The following is a 15,348-nucleotide window of genomic DNA, read 5'->3' on the forward strand; positions in this document are numbered from 1 at the left end:
GGCTTGGTGTGAGGAGATTCCTCACCTGCCTGGATGAGGAGGGAAAAGATGATGAAGAGGATGTGCTGAGCCTATTTTGATACTTCCTTCTAATGAAAAGTGTCTGTGAAAAAAGATTTTATGCCATTTCCCGATAAGTGTGTGCTGATGATTTAGAAAGAATGTTTTGGCTGCTTTTCTCTAGCTTGTAACTCCTGCATCCTGAAGTCATGGACCTTTGTTTTGTTTAATGTCCTCTTGGATTAAATGATTTGGCCTTCCCTCTCCCCTCTCCCCCCTCCTGTCCTCCCTCCTCATTGGTGATAGTGGGGCTATTAGTATAGGTCAGGGGTCCTCAAACTTTTTATCCAGGGGGCGGCGCGCGGATGCAGTGGCAGGCAGTCATCTGCGGCTGCTTGGTTTCCCCCCCCCCCAACCCCCAGCGGGGGGGTTCTGTAAATACCGGGGGCCGGATTGAGGACCCTGGGGGGCCGTATCCGGCCCATGGGCTGTAGTTTGAGGACCCCTGGTATAGGGTATGCTTGTGCTATTTCTTGCTTCTCAGTGTGACTTAGTTTATTTTACATAATGGTGGTTGCTTTTATAGGGTTCACTGGGCCCTTGGCTCCAAAGTTACAGATGTGTAATTCTCACAGTAAGTGCACAGTAGCTATTAAATATTACTTTTATGCATATATACAGACATATATATAATTAGAGGGTAGGCATATGTTTGTATTACATACTTGTGCACTTATCTCTAATATCCTGAGAAATATCTTGCTGATATTTAACCTTTCTAAACTAGTGTTTCTACTTCCAGTACCTAGAGTACTTCCAGATCACAGGAGTAATAATAACAGCTATAGTAAAAATACAATTGATGTTGAAAGCACTTTAAAACATGTCACATAAAAAGGCTTGTCGTTATGCTTATTTATATTTTGTGGTATGTATTTTATGATGATGTTGACAGAAATTCAAAGTGTTGCAGAGGAAGATAAATTACTATCTCTTGCTAATCTCTGAAGCAGATATGTACAGGGGAGTACAGCAGTTTTATCATTTTATTATGTTCTTACCTGAGTAAGAAGCTTGGAGAGAAAATTTAATTTACATTGAATGTGTAATGTGGTTCTTACCAAAATAAACTGGGTATGTACCACACTTACACTAAATCATTAACATTAAAGCACTGCAAAACAAGCTTTTCACATCCTAATTTAAGACATAATGTGTAACATTAATAAACATGGCTTGTATTGGTCCTACAGATAGAAGTGTTGAATTACATTATGCAGCAAATGTTGTTAGTTATCTTTGGAGGGCGGGTGTTCTTGGGTTTTTGTTTGTGGGTTGTTTTTGTTTTTTGTTGGCACCCTGTTGTGCAGACAGCCAAACTGTTCACAGTATTAATTGAGTTTTCCTGTCATTATTATGGCAGAGGAATTGGAGAGGCAGCATATCTGTGGTGGAGAGTTGGATTTACAAGCCAGGGAAAAATGTAGTTGCTGTACAAGAAACTGTGAGGAGTCAGTAGATGTCCCACATACTAGTGCTTCCCAGCACTGCTGAGGCTTCATTTTGCAGGACAAGGATTGAGGTCTCTGCAGCTGCTGCCCCTCAGCGTTACCATCACAGCTGAGCCTCTACAGCGGTAGATGCTGTCCTCATTCCACCTGTGAAATCCCCTGAGATGGAGGGAGCTGCCCGGGTACAGCTGAGGAGACCCTGGCTCCCAGGTAGTTTTTATTGTATGTCTGGTGAAATACAACCCTTGTAGAGGAGTTCCAATTCATCACAATCCTTCAGTGTCATCTGTGCCTTTTGAGGTACTGTTGGCTCTATCGTTATTTGCTGTTCTGTGGTCCTAGACATATGACTTATTTACCTGCCATCAAATATATCGGAAACAGGAAATACAGAAGATAAAATCTTTAATCAGACTTCAGAACTGAAAACAAGCTGACCTCTGTCCATCCCTATGAGGGGCAAATATTAAGCTGATTTGTGTATTTCTGCCTTCCTTACCTACTGTTTTAAATTAAAGCATGTCCGAGCTAAATGTATCCCTTGATGCCATGGGAACTTAAAAAGCATCTGGCCTAGACTGCCCTCCTGCTTTGTAAAATCTCCTGTTGACTCACTGTGCTATACAGCCTCCTACCTACCCATCTGTTGCTGTGTTTTCTCTCTCTCCCATTTTTTATCCCTGTGCCATCCCTGTGGGTATGCCTGTACTCCAGCCATCCCTTAAAAACACCAATGACTCTCCAAACCTCACCATTTTTCAAGTACTTCACATTTTTCACAGTTGGACTTCTAAAACCTTCCTTTCAATTTCAACGAGGAATACATTTTTCTTCCTCTCCAAAATATATACTTCCAAATACTCTGAAATTACTCTCTCCTCGTGCTTCTATGATTTATTCTGTAAGCAGTGTTTGGGATAAATTGTATTGTGCTGAGCTAAGGAATTACATGGTTAAAAGCTCCTGTTCTCGTATTGTGCAGAGAGGGTATTTGTGTGCCTGGAAAACATCCAGGTAACCTTTGCCTGCCTTACCACATTGGGAAGGAAGGCTCCTGAGAGCAGTGCAAGCTTGTGGAAGGAAGGAAGTAGCTGGGAGAAAGCAAGTCTGGCTAACTAAATATGTAAATCCAATCGTCATGTTTTCACTACTATTGTTGTGAAGTCATCAACATTTGTTATATAAGATGATTATATCCAATTTTGGGGTGGAGGGGGGGAACAGTGAACAGCAGACTGGAGTGGAAAATCTGCTTTACTTGGTGGTATCTTCATTTCTGTAATCTAGCCAAAAGTAACAAACTTTCGTAAGCAAGGGCAGACGTGTATACATGCTAGGGTATGTTTCTATACAACACTTAATCACCAACAGGATAATTAAAATTTACTGTGTAATTTCTGTGGTGAGGCCACAGACAACGTGCACATTATTTTCTTTATATGAGCAGTGACAAATTGTTACTGATTTCTGTGAACAGTACAACCTAAAGAAAACACTAGCCTTTGAAGAAGCATATATGTCTAGCTTAAAAATAAATAAATGAATGAATGAAAACCCAAAACAAACCAAAACCCCAAACAAACAGAGCCTAAAACACCCCAAACAGAAGCAACCAAACAAAATACGCCAAACCAAAAACCCACAAGCCAAGTGAGAGGTAGACAGTAAAAAGCCCAGAGAACAACCATTATGAACAGGCTAATTTCCTCTGTTCCTAAACCAGTTTCGTCAATACAGATTGCTAAGTCTAATTAGAGTTGTTTTCTGTTTACACTGTGCTTCAGTCCAAAATGCACATAGTTCTCTCTAGACCACTACAGGAGTCCGTTCACAGGAGTATGGGGACCCCGTTCTGCCAGTTCAGCACAAACATGAGTGGGTACCCGTTACCTGTTTCTCCTTGCATACAAAACCAAGCCCTTTTTAGGCTGTCAGAAAGCTTTGTTCATTACTCAGTAGGGCAGCTACCTCTAGAGATCAAGAACTGGAGTGAGCAGTGCCAAGCTGCACATGCAGTGGGCTGCTCTTGCAACTAGTGTAGCTCTGCTGAATCAAATTGCGTCCGCTACCATGTATCTTCCTTAATCAGATTTCAATGAAAACATGGCCTGCCCATCATCTGCAGTACCCTATACTATCTATACAACATGCCAAGAAAAAGTTGTCGGATTTATAAAAGATGTTAGAGAAAACTAAACTACACTGTGATTGGTAAGTATTTATTTATTTCCCTGAAACATCTGTGTATGTATGTACAGAGAATAAATTCTTATTTTATGTTAGAGTTTAATGGAAGAAACTGGATATGCTGTCTCACTCAGAGCCTTGTCTTGTTGACAGAGAGAATTGCTGTTGTTTTAATGAAAAGTATTTGAACAGATTTTAACAACCTTAAACTCTACCATGTTCTGTTGAAAAAATATGCTGAATACTTTCCCAAAGTCTTATATTTTAGGAGATGCATGACTGCATGTTTTATTTCTGGTGTATTGCCAGATTTCCCATATCATCATTTATGCCAAATAATTGCTCACTTATTGTACTGGTAGCTTGAATACTGTTGCCTCAGAGATGTGTTTAGAAGATATGGTACATGTTGGCCTATTTTGATTTATACCGTTGGAGCAGCAATAATACAGGTGGAAGGTCTTCCACAGATAATACAGGTCTTTACTACCTCACTACCCCCCACCTCCCCAAGGTCAGTTGTACGTATCCCTTTTGATAACTGTTTGTCTAATCTGTTCTTAAAAGTCAGTGCCTATTGGCAGGTCATCATTCAGAAGGGCAGTCAGTTCCAGGGTTTAAATATTTTTACTGCTAGAATTTTTTTCCAGTTACAGCTAAAACCCCCCTCATTGCTTTTTATATCCATTGCTTCTTCCACATACCCCCGTGGGCATGGAGAACAATATACCCCCTTTCTTTTTTTTTATTTTTATTTTCCCCTCCACCATTTTACATAATGGAAGACAGTCTCTTTGGTGCATGGAAGGGCCACCTTTTATCCAATTCCTATTTAATACAGGTTGTATGAATAAAGTTGAAAATTAACATCCTATGGGTGAATGTCCCATTTCATGGTGGTACAGATATTTGGGGTCTAGCCATTTGTCGAGGTCAAGGGCTTGAGGCACTCTCTGGGGAACTGGGGGGGGTCAGGTTGGGGATGGGATGGAAAGAGAAGGGGACTGATGCCAGTCAGCAGAGACGCACAGTGGCAGAAACCCTTGAGCACATCACAAGCAGGAGCTGAAGATGCCTGTGGCTTCTGTGTTGCTCATGAGGAAGTTGTGGATTGTGCCCTTTAAGCATCAACATTTTCTGTGTGTATTATTATTGTCCCCTGCCCCCCCGCCCCACCCCTTTTCTCCAATTTTCATATAGAAGGTAGGATAATGGTGAGGAACAGAGGAGCTCCAAGCTGGTCAAGTTGAGTACCTCTGTGAGGTTAGTGAGCAGCATGACTGGGTGAGACTGCTGATGTTTTCATGTGGTAATAGAAGTAACAGGTTCTGAAAACCGAATCTAGCATTTGTTTTCTGGGAGAGGGAGCATAATATTTTCCACATTAATGCATTGTATGGGCTCAGCATTGGACCCAGCCCAGTCTGCTGTAGTTCATGCATGGCTGAAAGCCCAGAAATGGCACTTTCGTCCACTGAAGGATGGCACTAAAACTGGTTTAGAGAAGGCGTATCTGTTGTTCGCTTGTAAAACCAAGTCTTATCGCCACTGCTAGCTCTGCAATTTAAAATCAGTTTTCTCTTTTTTATAATGTTTAATATACTTCAGCTGCTGCTTCTGCCCCTATCTCCTTCCCAGCTGCTTCTTCTGCCCCTATCTCCTTCCCTCTGTGCTCCCCAGAATGTATGTAGGCTCCTGGCAGTGGAGTGCTGCTCGAGGTAAGGAGGCTTGGTTTCAGGATGTAGTGCTTTGACTGTCGTTTGTTTGCAGGAGGTGTAAAGCAGATGCATTGTTTTACACTCTAAAGGAAGTGGGGGGGGGAACCCTCCAACCGTGTGGCTTTGAAACTTCATTAATGTTGGAATAGTGACACACTAGATAGGTTTTGACAGATGATACAGATTGTAAAACAGTGCTGGTGAAGCTTTCTTTATGTGTAAGTATATATATGTTTATATAATATTTATACATATATCTCTGTAGAGCCTTGTGAACATGACTTGCAACATGACTTCAAAAAAGTCTGTGGTTTAGATGAATCTCTAAGGTAATTTCTGTTTTCCCTTCCCCTCCCAAGGATACTTTGTTTTCTGTGGGAATTGAGCTAAAGTTAGACCTGGGGAGAGTTGAAGAGATGGCCCTCTGTTAAAAGTGAAGGACGGTTTCCTACTGAGTGTTTTCAGGTGCATCATCATTTGAAACACCTGGCATCCAAAAATTAATCACTCTGAGAATGGCAGCTTTGGTACCTGCATTTGATATGAATTTTTTCCCATATACTTTCCCATGCCTGTTTGCGTGTACTGTTAGTTCTGCAGCGTATCTTATTAGCGTGCTGTATAATTTAGAAGAGAGAATGCTTTCTCCATTGTAAGTGAACTTCATGTGTGCACAGGGAGATGACAGTTTATTTTTTTGGGGAAAAAAAAATTACTCAAATGGTGATACCTTCAAAATTGGTTAAATCCACTTTAGTGTGTGCAGGATAGCAACTGTGCTGACAGTAAAAATAATAATGCTTAGTACAGCATTTTTATGATTCAGTGTGTACAGATGCTGACATATTCTAAAATAACAGAGAACAGTAAGCAAAACCATTTTGAAGATTCAGAAGTGATACAGCAGGAGGAAGTGGCTGCCCAGCAAGACAGGGGCTGTACCAGGATTAGAAGTGGAGACTTCCTGACAGCCAGCTCTGCCCTCCTTCTTCTTTTGATTCCCAACAGCCAGTTTCTGTTTCTGACTTTTATGGCCCATTTATATTTCCCATCTGAGGTCCGTAATTCAAAATCCTACCTCAAAGTAGAGTTGAAAAACAGGGAAAAACCTCTAATCCAAACCTGAAGCAAAATACCTACTCCGTATGAAAGCTTACACCCCTCATAAAAAAAATCTCATTCCTGCCTTGTATGCCTAATGGCCTTAAAAAAAAGAAGAAAGCCCATGGTTTCTCTTAGATGTTAAAATGCTTTTCTGTTCTTGTTTAAATTCAAAGGATGGTCAAAAGCATGCATTCTTAAAATGCCATATATTTATTTAAAACCTTTTATCTTTGAGTGATTAATTCAAGTCATGTAAAGTGTGGCTTTTAAAGGTGCTGAGCACCCAGACTTGCAGTGGTTTGGGATGTTTTTTGGTTAGATCTATGCATGAATTCATCAAACTGGGAATTATCCACTTCCTGAAAATGTTGGGGTAAGTTAATTGTCTAGATGGACTCAATGGAGTTGTTAGCCTTGGTAGTAGATTCTGACTACCCATTCTGCTGCACAGAAAGCAGTTTTAGGTTATTGCCAGTCTCTGATCAGTCTAGATGAGGTGTTAAACAGCAAATTGTAGTAGTGATCTGGGGATGAGGAACTGATACTTTTATTTTTTCATCTGTTTTAAAGCCGATTTTGTAGTTAGGTTGGTCTTCAAACAGAGGAGCGTCTTTCACAGCAGTAGAGGTTTAGAAGAAGAATAAATGCATCATTCATTCTTTTTTTGTAGTTTACCTTTTGAAGAGATTAGCATCTGTGATGCCAACCCTTATATCTCACTTACCCCAAATATAAAAGTGAATAGCAGAAGAGTACATTTTTCAGATAAGAAAACACATGTTCACATGTTTGTTCTCTACGGCTCAGGCCACAGGAATAAGCTGGGTGACTCCTCTGCTGCTAGGAGATGGGGGTTTCAAAGCACCTGTGCTGTGTTTTCAGCAGTTACATGCTTATCAACTTCATGGATTACTGACAATGGGATTTAGGCTCCCAAGGCCTCTGGCTCCGGAGGGAAACCTCAAGGGAAGCAGACGCCACATAATCTCTCAGCTCCAGTAATTGATTGCAGCTAGTTTGTTTGCTTTCAATTAAATAAAAAAGCAACAAAGGAAACACCTATGGACACTGATAATCTTTGGGGTCTGAGGGTGCTTATAGAAGAGGTTAGAGGTGCCAGAGACTATTACAGCTGTCTGATTTAGCGCTGCATGTTGCAACTGAGACGTATTACAGAAATGAGGTGCCAGCAGTCCTGCTGGGGAACATGCAGCCGGTCACCTCTGAGGAGCACAAGGGGCTGGCCACTTTCTACACCTGATGCCGCAGCCTTTGAACATCCCTCTTGCAGGCTCATGGGAGGAAGGTGGGAGCTCAGACTTCGCTACTTGCTTTCTAGCACATTTATTCTCAATGGGATCTTTAAGACAGAGCAAGTCACATTTAGTCTTTGCAGATTTTACATGCACATAAAATTTTTTAGTATAACATATGGCAAAAATGGTTTGTTTTTATAGATGTAGAGCTCAAACTGTTGAACAGATTTAGTTAAAATTCTCCAGATAAACAACCTGCCTGTCCCTCTGGGTCAAACCCGAGCTCATAAAAGTTTGGGCTGAAGTGAATTTGTCTGAGGGGTTTTTAGAGGAGCTTAAAAAGGAAGGGTACCTTTTGAAATTTGAGGTGAGTTTGTGATTCACAGGTGGTTGTTGCTGTTTGCCTATTAAGTAAATTGTGGTTCTAGAAGTGTTGTCACTGAGGGGATGGGCAATACTTGAGGTGGAAGCAGTGCTGGCAGTGAGCAGTTTGGCTTAGCCATTAGTCATACAGCTGTTACGCCCAGTTGGGCAAAAGCCTGAAAGGTGTGGAGGTGCGAACCTCCCCCCCGTCTTCTTTAAAAATCACTGTAAGCGATTCAGAAGCAGGAATTGATTTGGAAGCGGTTTTGGAAGGTGGTTGCAAGGACTTGCCGTGCAGCAACATGCAGGTTGCTGTGCCCTGCCAGCCATGGTGTGAGGTGCTTGAGTGTACTGGAGGTCTGAGTTAGTTGGGTAGTTGAAGCTAAATGAAGGCTTGATAATTGAGATCCACTGCATTGCATAATGTATGTTTTTTCTCTTACTGTGCACCCTTATAGCTAGAGATGTAAGAGAGAAGGTGAAGAGGAATTTCTTTCTCTGTATAAGCTACATGGGCAATATAAATTTTTGTGCATCAGGCCATTTCTCAACAGTATAATAATTTACAAACTCTTGTTCTAATTTTCCTGTCTTTCTTTCAGCTTATTTAGATGTTTGTTTGTTTGCTGCATCTCCAGTTGTGATCCAGCTGCAAATTTGGTCATGCTTTAAATGTCCACCAAAGCAGCATCTCAGAGAATGCTTTGTAAAGAATAGTTTTTAAGTTAATTTGCTAGAAAATGGCTTCTGGGAGACTTAAAATGGGCTATACACGGTGTGTGCATGTTTCTTAAGTAAATATAAATAAATAAAGTAGTACTACAGAAAATACATGTCAGTCACAATCACAGCGGTAAAAGTGACTGTACAGCATCAGTGGTGCCCATACCTTACATTGCCAGTCTCTCACAGTGCTTCACTTTTTGTTCAGCAAGAGTCTCCAAACTAAGCGTGCAATTGCAAGGGTCAAATAGCATGGAAGTGCTTGAAAGACTCCAATCTTAGTCTGATAAACGCCTCTTGGTGTTCACATAGTGGAAACCTCTGAGTCCAAAGAAAACAAAATTGTATTTGAAATGTGACTGCTGTTACTTGAAGGAAGCAGAGCTAAATAAAGGATTATTGAAGTGCATGGTTCAGCCGAAGCAAACATCAATTCTGATGACTGATTTGATGATCTGAAGTAGCTCATTGGTGTCCTGCAGTTCTTGTCTGTTGTTTATCTAGCAGCAAATATTAGATGAAGTTCGGATTAATGGAGCTCCCCAAAATACAGTATTGCCTTATCTTACTGAAACTGGAAATGCAGTATTTAACCAAAGTAAACCTCTCTTTTTACAGCAGATGTTAGGGACCGGAGGAACTCAGAACAGCAGAGCTGGCATTCTCCTGATGACACTGGTGCTATTTATCTTTAACTGGAGAATAAGCATTTTTAGAAAAGACAGTAACTTAACTCTTTTTTAAAACTTTTTTTAAAAAATACTGACTAGAGCTGTTGCTTTGGTGAATTGGTGATTTTCCCTATTTAATCAGGCCAGCACAAGACCTGAGCTGATTTTCTCTCTCCTCTTTCATTAGTAATAGTTTATAGTGCTTCACTGGCACATTGAAGAGAAACTGTACAAGCAGAGAAATGAGGAAGCTGATGAGGAAGCATGATTTTGTCTTCTCTGGTGGTTTCTGAAATCCTGTGCTAGCCGAGGAGCCCTTCTACTTTGCCCACTGACATTTCAGCACATCTGCTGGTGCCTCCCTGTCTCTCTTGAGCGTTGTCCTACAGACTGCCTGTTCTGTTCCCTGGGGATCTGTTCAGTCCTGTTTTCACCTCTGAATGTGTTTTCTCGTCCACTGGGGCCTGTGTTAGTGGTGAAGGCTCTGTTCTCTGCTGTGACTTGACTTCTGGCTCTCACCTAGTCCTCTGTTTCCCAGTTATCCTTCTGTCTTGACCAACTCCATTTACTTCTGACCATCTTGAAGTCTTTCTGGTTATTTCATCTAAAAGTCTCTTTACTGCTTATTCCTCATACACTTTATGTTTTTTGTATTTGAGAGCTGCATGTTTCCCATGGCTTGCACAACCTGCTTTGTTCCACAGGTCTTTAAGGAATATCTGAAGTGCCACATCTGCCCGATGTTACACAACAGTGACCACCTCTGTCTGGTTTTGGGCACACCTTCTTTTGCAGCTGGTAATGATGCACCTGCCCATCTTGCATCTTACAGTTTAGATCCCTGCCTGTGAGGAACTGGCAGCAGTCCTTGGCTCAGTTCTTGTGGTATGCAGATCAAAGAAATGTAAATTAATACATACCATTATGAAAAAGCCACATAAGCAAGTCTTGCATGCAATTATGGTACTTCTATGAGGTGTTTTAAACCATCCTTTAAAAAGTTGTAAATAAGTACCCTTCCTAGAGAGAAAGAAAGAGAGAAAAGTACTATCATTGAAACAATCCCCAGAAAAGATGTTATGTTCCGTAGAGTTTCAGAAGAACTTTTATAGAATTAGATTATTAAAAAAACCCCATTAATAATAAGTAATCAAAGTGTACCTATCCCTTTGGCTATCCAAGTGAGAATCATTCTGTGTATCTTTTGAAAGCACTAGAAATAAAAGTCTTCTATGTCAATAGAGTTTTTCCATCTTGTGACTCTTCATTTACATATTTTCTGCTTGGAGAGGCTTATAAAGCACTAAGGACTAAAATTGTGTGCCGTTAGTCACTAAATTGCGTTAAAATTTTTCTGCTGCTGTGTGCAGATGGGAAGAAGATGGGGAAGAGCTTAGGTAAAAAGTTTTTCTAAATTACAAATCTAAAATCACATTTTTAAGCAGAAACATTACTGATGCATTTTGTTAGCATCTTCTGGGGCAAAGTAATAGCACAGAGAAATGAAACAATCTGTTGTTTGATCTAAACTTTCTGCTTAGCCTTTGTCCAGATTAATGCAAAGTATCCCGTTTTGGGGAGGAGAAGAGAGAGGTTCAAGCTGTTTGACGTTTGAAGAAAAATAAATATTGAAGGATAAGTATGTATCCTCAAACTGTGGTAGAATGAAGCCACAGAATTTGGATCTGGGGGCTAATTGCCAAATAGTTTGATGCTAAGATGGGAGATTTCCAAACAGTTCTTGACAATACAAAGTCTTGAGTACAAGATTCAAAATCTGCATTTGGATCCGAAGGGTTGTTTGGGCTAGTTTCCCTCTGCTGAAATCCTTACTTTCTGAAATATTAAGCCTATCAAAGTACAACTGTTCACATAGGAAGGCTGGGCAGTATTCCGTGGAGTGAAAGGGGATTCAAGGAAGAGCTGAAGCATTTTTTGCAGGTGTTGCTTTACTGCATCCTGTGTTTGTACATGTCCCAGAGTCCCACAGAAATTCCTCCTCTGAGAGGGTCAGACCCTGCCATACTGTGCTCTCCCGTGATACAAGCCTCTGCTGTTTCACTTGCTAGTCACCAAAGGGACTTTGAACTGCTCCATCTGAGAGCCCCAGTGGATCATAGAATGCCTGCAGTCCTTTGCTTTGGACTTGGGTGTTTTGTAGTAGTATTTGCTTGTGCAATACTATGGCTAAAATATGGTTTTGTTAATGCATTTTTTCTTTTCTGGGTATATGTATTTTGGTTTTCTTAATCTCATATCTGAAAATGTATCTGGGACTTGTTTGAAATAATGAGGCTTCCTGCTTGATGATGGAAAAATTACTCTGCAGTTCAGTGAGCAATGCACCTCTTTTGTTTTTTCTGTTAGTATCTGAAAAAGGTCCAGGAATGACACCACTGTACAAGACACTAAAAACGCTATGAAAAGTCATAGTTCCGAAGTCCTCTAACCTAAAAAACTCTTCTAACCCAAGAGTCTGGCTGCTTCTGAGCAGGCAGGTCCTGTCAAGCTGTAACAGTTCTTTGCCTCTCTGGAACCCCTCTCCCAGTGTCCTCTGGCCGATTCCTTTCTCCTGCTGTTTTTTCCAAGTGCTCCTCACATTTCTAACACTTTCACAACACCCTGGTTGCGTTCCCCCCTGAGGTGAGCAGACATGCCTCCTCTGTGGCTGGAAGACCCCTTTTGTGGTGGCACACCTTTTATCTTGGCTTAGGCTGCATGGTCCTGCTGCTGAACCTGCTGCCTTACACTCTTCATTGCTGTCAAGTGCACTGCTTCTGTATCTTGTCTGTGTTTGGTTTCTTCTCATTTTTTATTTTTCCTGTGCATCTAAAAAGCTACAATCTTTTTCTTCAGAGGACTATTTTAATTCTGCTGTATGTTACTGTCTGCAAAGCTGTTCAGATGCTACTGAGAATCTACTGTGTGCCTTTTTTTTCTCCAAACTGTGGATTTCAGATACCATAGTTAAACAGGCAACGTGAAACTTGGAAAACCCAGCAATGTGGAATTACAACTGGCAAGCCTGTAAACCTCCTGCAGCCATCCTCTGCCACTTTCATACAGAGCAGAACCTGGTCCCTTGGTTTAGATCTGGACTACAAGGCAAGAGTAATTGTGCCCTGCACTCTAAAACTACGTGACTTAGCTTTGGGTATGTTAACTTAGGCTGTTTTTTACAAAGGCTTTTACAGGTGGATAGAAAAATGGTATCTGAAATTTCAAAAAAATGCTTTCTGCAATTTTGAATGTGTGTTTTACAAGGAGTGCATAATGGTGAGGTTGAAGGCTTTTCTTAGATTTGTTATTCTTAGATATTTGTTCCCCTTACATTCTTATATGGGGGTTCATATGGTACGCCTTTATTTGATATGAGGAAAGAAACATGATCTTTGTGTGGGCTGTTTACCAGACCAGTAGATGCTATGAGACTGAGAAGTGTTTCCAATTTTGTTTCGTTGAGTGATACACCGACTGCATTGGACAACTGAGCTGTGCTTCCTACTGCAATCAGTAATTTCATAAACTTCTCCAGTAAAATAATAACTTTAATTATTGAAGAGTATGAAATAGATCGAAATGAGCTTGTTAATATTAATGCTTGCTGTACTTGCTGAAGTTACTAAGCTTGTTATGGACCTGGGCTAACATACTCATAGGAGTAAACAAATGCAGCTGCCTTTTCTGTTCATGGACAGTTAGGAAAGCACCTGGGATTTCTGCAGGTTAGTATCTAAATTGTTCTCAGAACATTTAATTCCCATACATTATTTCTGCCTATGGGCTTTTTATTAACTGTTTAGTTTGTCTGTTAAGTTATCCATTATTAATAGGTTCTGACTCCTCACCTGTGTTGCATATTTTTGTATCTGTGCCTTAAGTGTCTGATGGCTAACTGAAACAGGGTTACAGAAATGAGAGGTTTCAACAGCATGGCTGTATGAACATTTTCTTTTACAAACACATCTGTTTGAGACCTGGTTTTGAGGCTGGTTTTGTGAGCTAAAGGTCATGAAGTTGCATCCTTGATGAAAATCAAGTAAAAGCACTGAACAGTCCTTTGGAAGGTACTTGTGAATCTTATCCAAAGGCATGTCTCTTTAATACTTTTTGGTTTTAATCATTTTTTGAGTGGGACTGGTAAATGTGCAGTTTCATTCTTTTCCAAATAGAAAAATGTATTTTTTATGTCTGTGCTGGAGCTGTGACAGATCTAACAGGACAAAAGCCATTCTTTAGTGGCAGGTCCTCCAGCTTCTGTTCCTTCTACACATGTATGTCTGTATGTAATGATCTTTTTTGGAAAAAAGCTATGTGAAAAAGTAGGAGAAATCCTGTGTGGGGAGGAGGAGACAGGGAGTGAGTGTGAGAGCGCGCCTGCGGCATTGCAAGCATGATGTCATTCTAATTTGCACTGCTAGGGGATGAGCTCATCGGGGAGGGGTCTTGCAGATTTACAGCTGTGCCAATTCATCTCTGGTTTGATTAACATTCTCCAGGCTCCCTCCTTGAACTAAACAACAGGCGCTGCATTATGAATTATTTAAAGACCTATGGGAGCTTCTACTAAATAAAAACAAGCATCAGTGCAAAACAAAAAAGAGTGAATTCTGGTTTGCTTTCACAATGTTGTTAGAAAATGGCATGTCTACCCTTCCCAAAAGGATAAGTGGGTTTGGGTTTTTTTCTCCACCTATTCCTGCTCTAACATTTTTGCACTACAAGTTTTCAACAACAATCTGAGTTTTCTTTTTTTGCAAGGTGGGTATGTAGACCTAATGTGTTTATGTATATATGTTTCTTGTTTACAGTGTAGCATTGACAAGGCTGTATTAGACCACTCTATATAACTGGATTTTCATTTCTAATAGAAATTTAAATATAAAACTTGGACTGTTAGAAAAAATGGAGCATATTCTTACTTTTCTAGAGGCCATGTTTAGACTCATTATTTGTATTTTTTTTAAAATAATCTATGAGAAAATATCTGAGAACTAAATAGGTTTGCTTTTCACTGTTCTCAGGAATTTGACTGCATTTAATGTAAGATAGTTAGGATTTTCCTTAAACAAATGTAAAAAAGAATTTTAGAATTCTACTTTCACTGTGAAGGAAGTTGGACCTAAAACAGCTGAAGATCCAATATGTGTTGTTTTTTTTTTCACAGAAACCATGCAGTTTTGCAAATGGGTCAAAGCAGCCCATTGAAAATCAGATAAAGTAACTGGGAACTGCTGCTGCTGTACTCTGCCTTCTGCATCGCTGTGGGCTACAGGTGTCAGTGGATTTGTGTACTTAAAGTGAAATACTCCTCAGAAATGCGTTTACCAGAGTTTCCCAAAGATTAGGAAGCTAGGTTGAGATGTTGGGTGCAAATGGTGAGAGCAGAGTTGTGCCTAGCATCTGGAAAAGACTTTGAGACCTCTCTAAGAAGCGTAACACAGGATAAATGTTAACATTATTTTGGTTTCTCATAGGTACCTGGTACCTCCCTTCTGGGATGAGGATAGGGCAAATTTCTCTGTTTCTAAAGCCCTAATTATCGCTGCTATCTGTAACAGCTTTATAGTGTTGGTCACGTTAAGGTACTAAGCCACTTCTTTTAGATGTGAGGTACTTTAGCCACTTGCTTTAGATACACCTGTCTTGGTAGCTGTAGTACAGCAAGAGATACAAATACAGGGAAATCTGAAATGAAGTAGAGATTGGGTTTGAGTTATGACACCCGGTTACTCTAATCACTTTGTCCCCCTTTCAGGTTTGGGTTTGGTCTCTGGGGAGTCTGGTTAAATGCCCCGAAAGTGAACTAACAGCT

At 40.5% G+C, this 15,348-nt stretch overlaps 1 protein-coding gene across 2 annotated transcripts in view; it reads left to right on the forward strand.

Annotated features, from left to right (window-relative positions):
* The window catches only part of ZNF704 (zinc finger protein 704), a 97,852-nt gene that overhangs the window by 32,383 nt on the left and 50,121 nt on the right, over positions 1-15,348 (forward strand). The gene's annotated exons all lie outside the window — the stretch shown is intronic.

The sequence above is a fragment of the Falco cherrug genome, chromosome 3 (genome assembly GCF_023634085.1).
Source record: "Falco cherrug isolate bFalChe1 chromosome 3, bFalChe1.pri, whole genome shotgun sequence".
NCBI lineage: Eukaryota > Metazoa > Chordata > Aves > Falconiformes > Falconidae > Falco > Falco cherrug.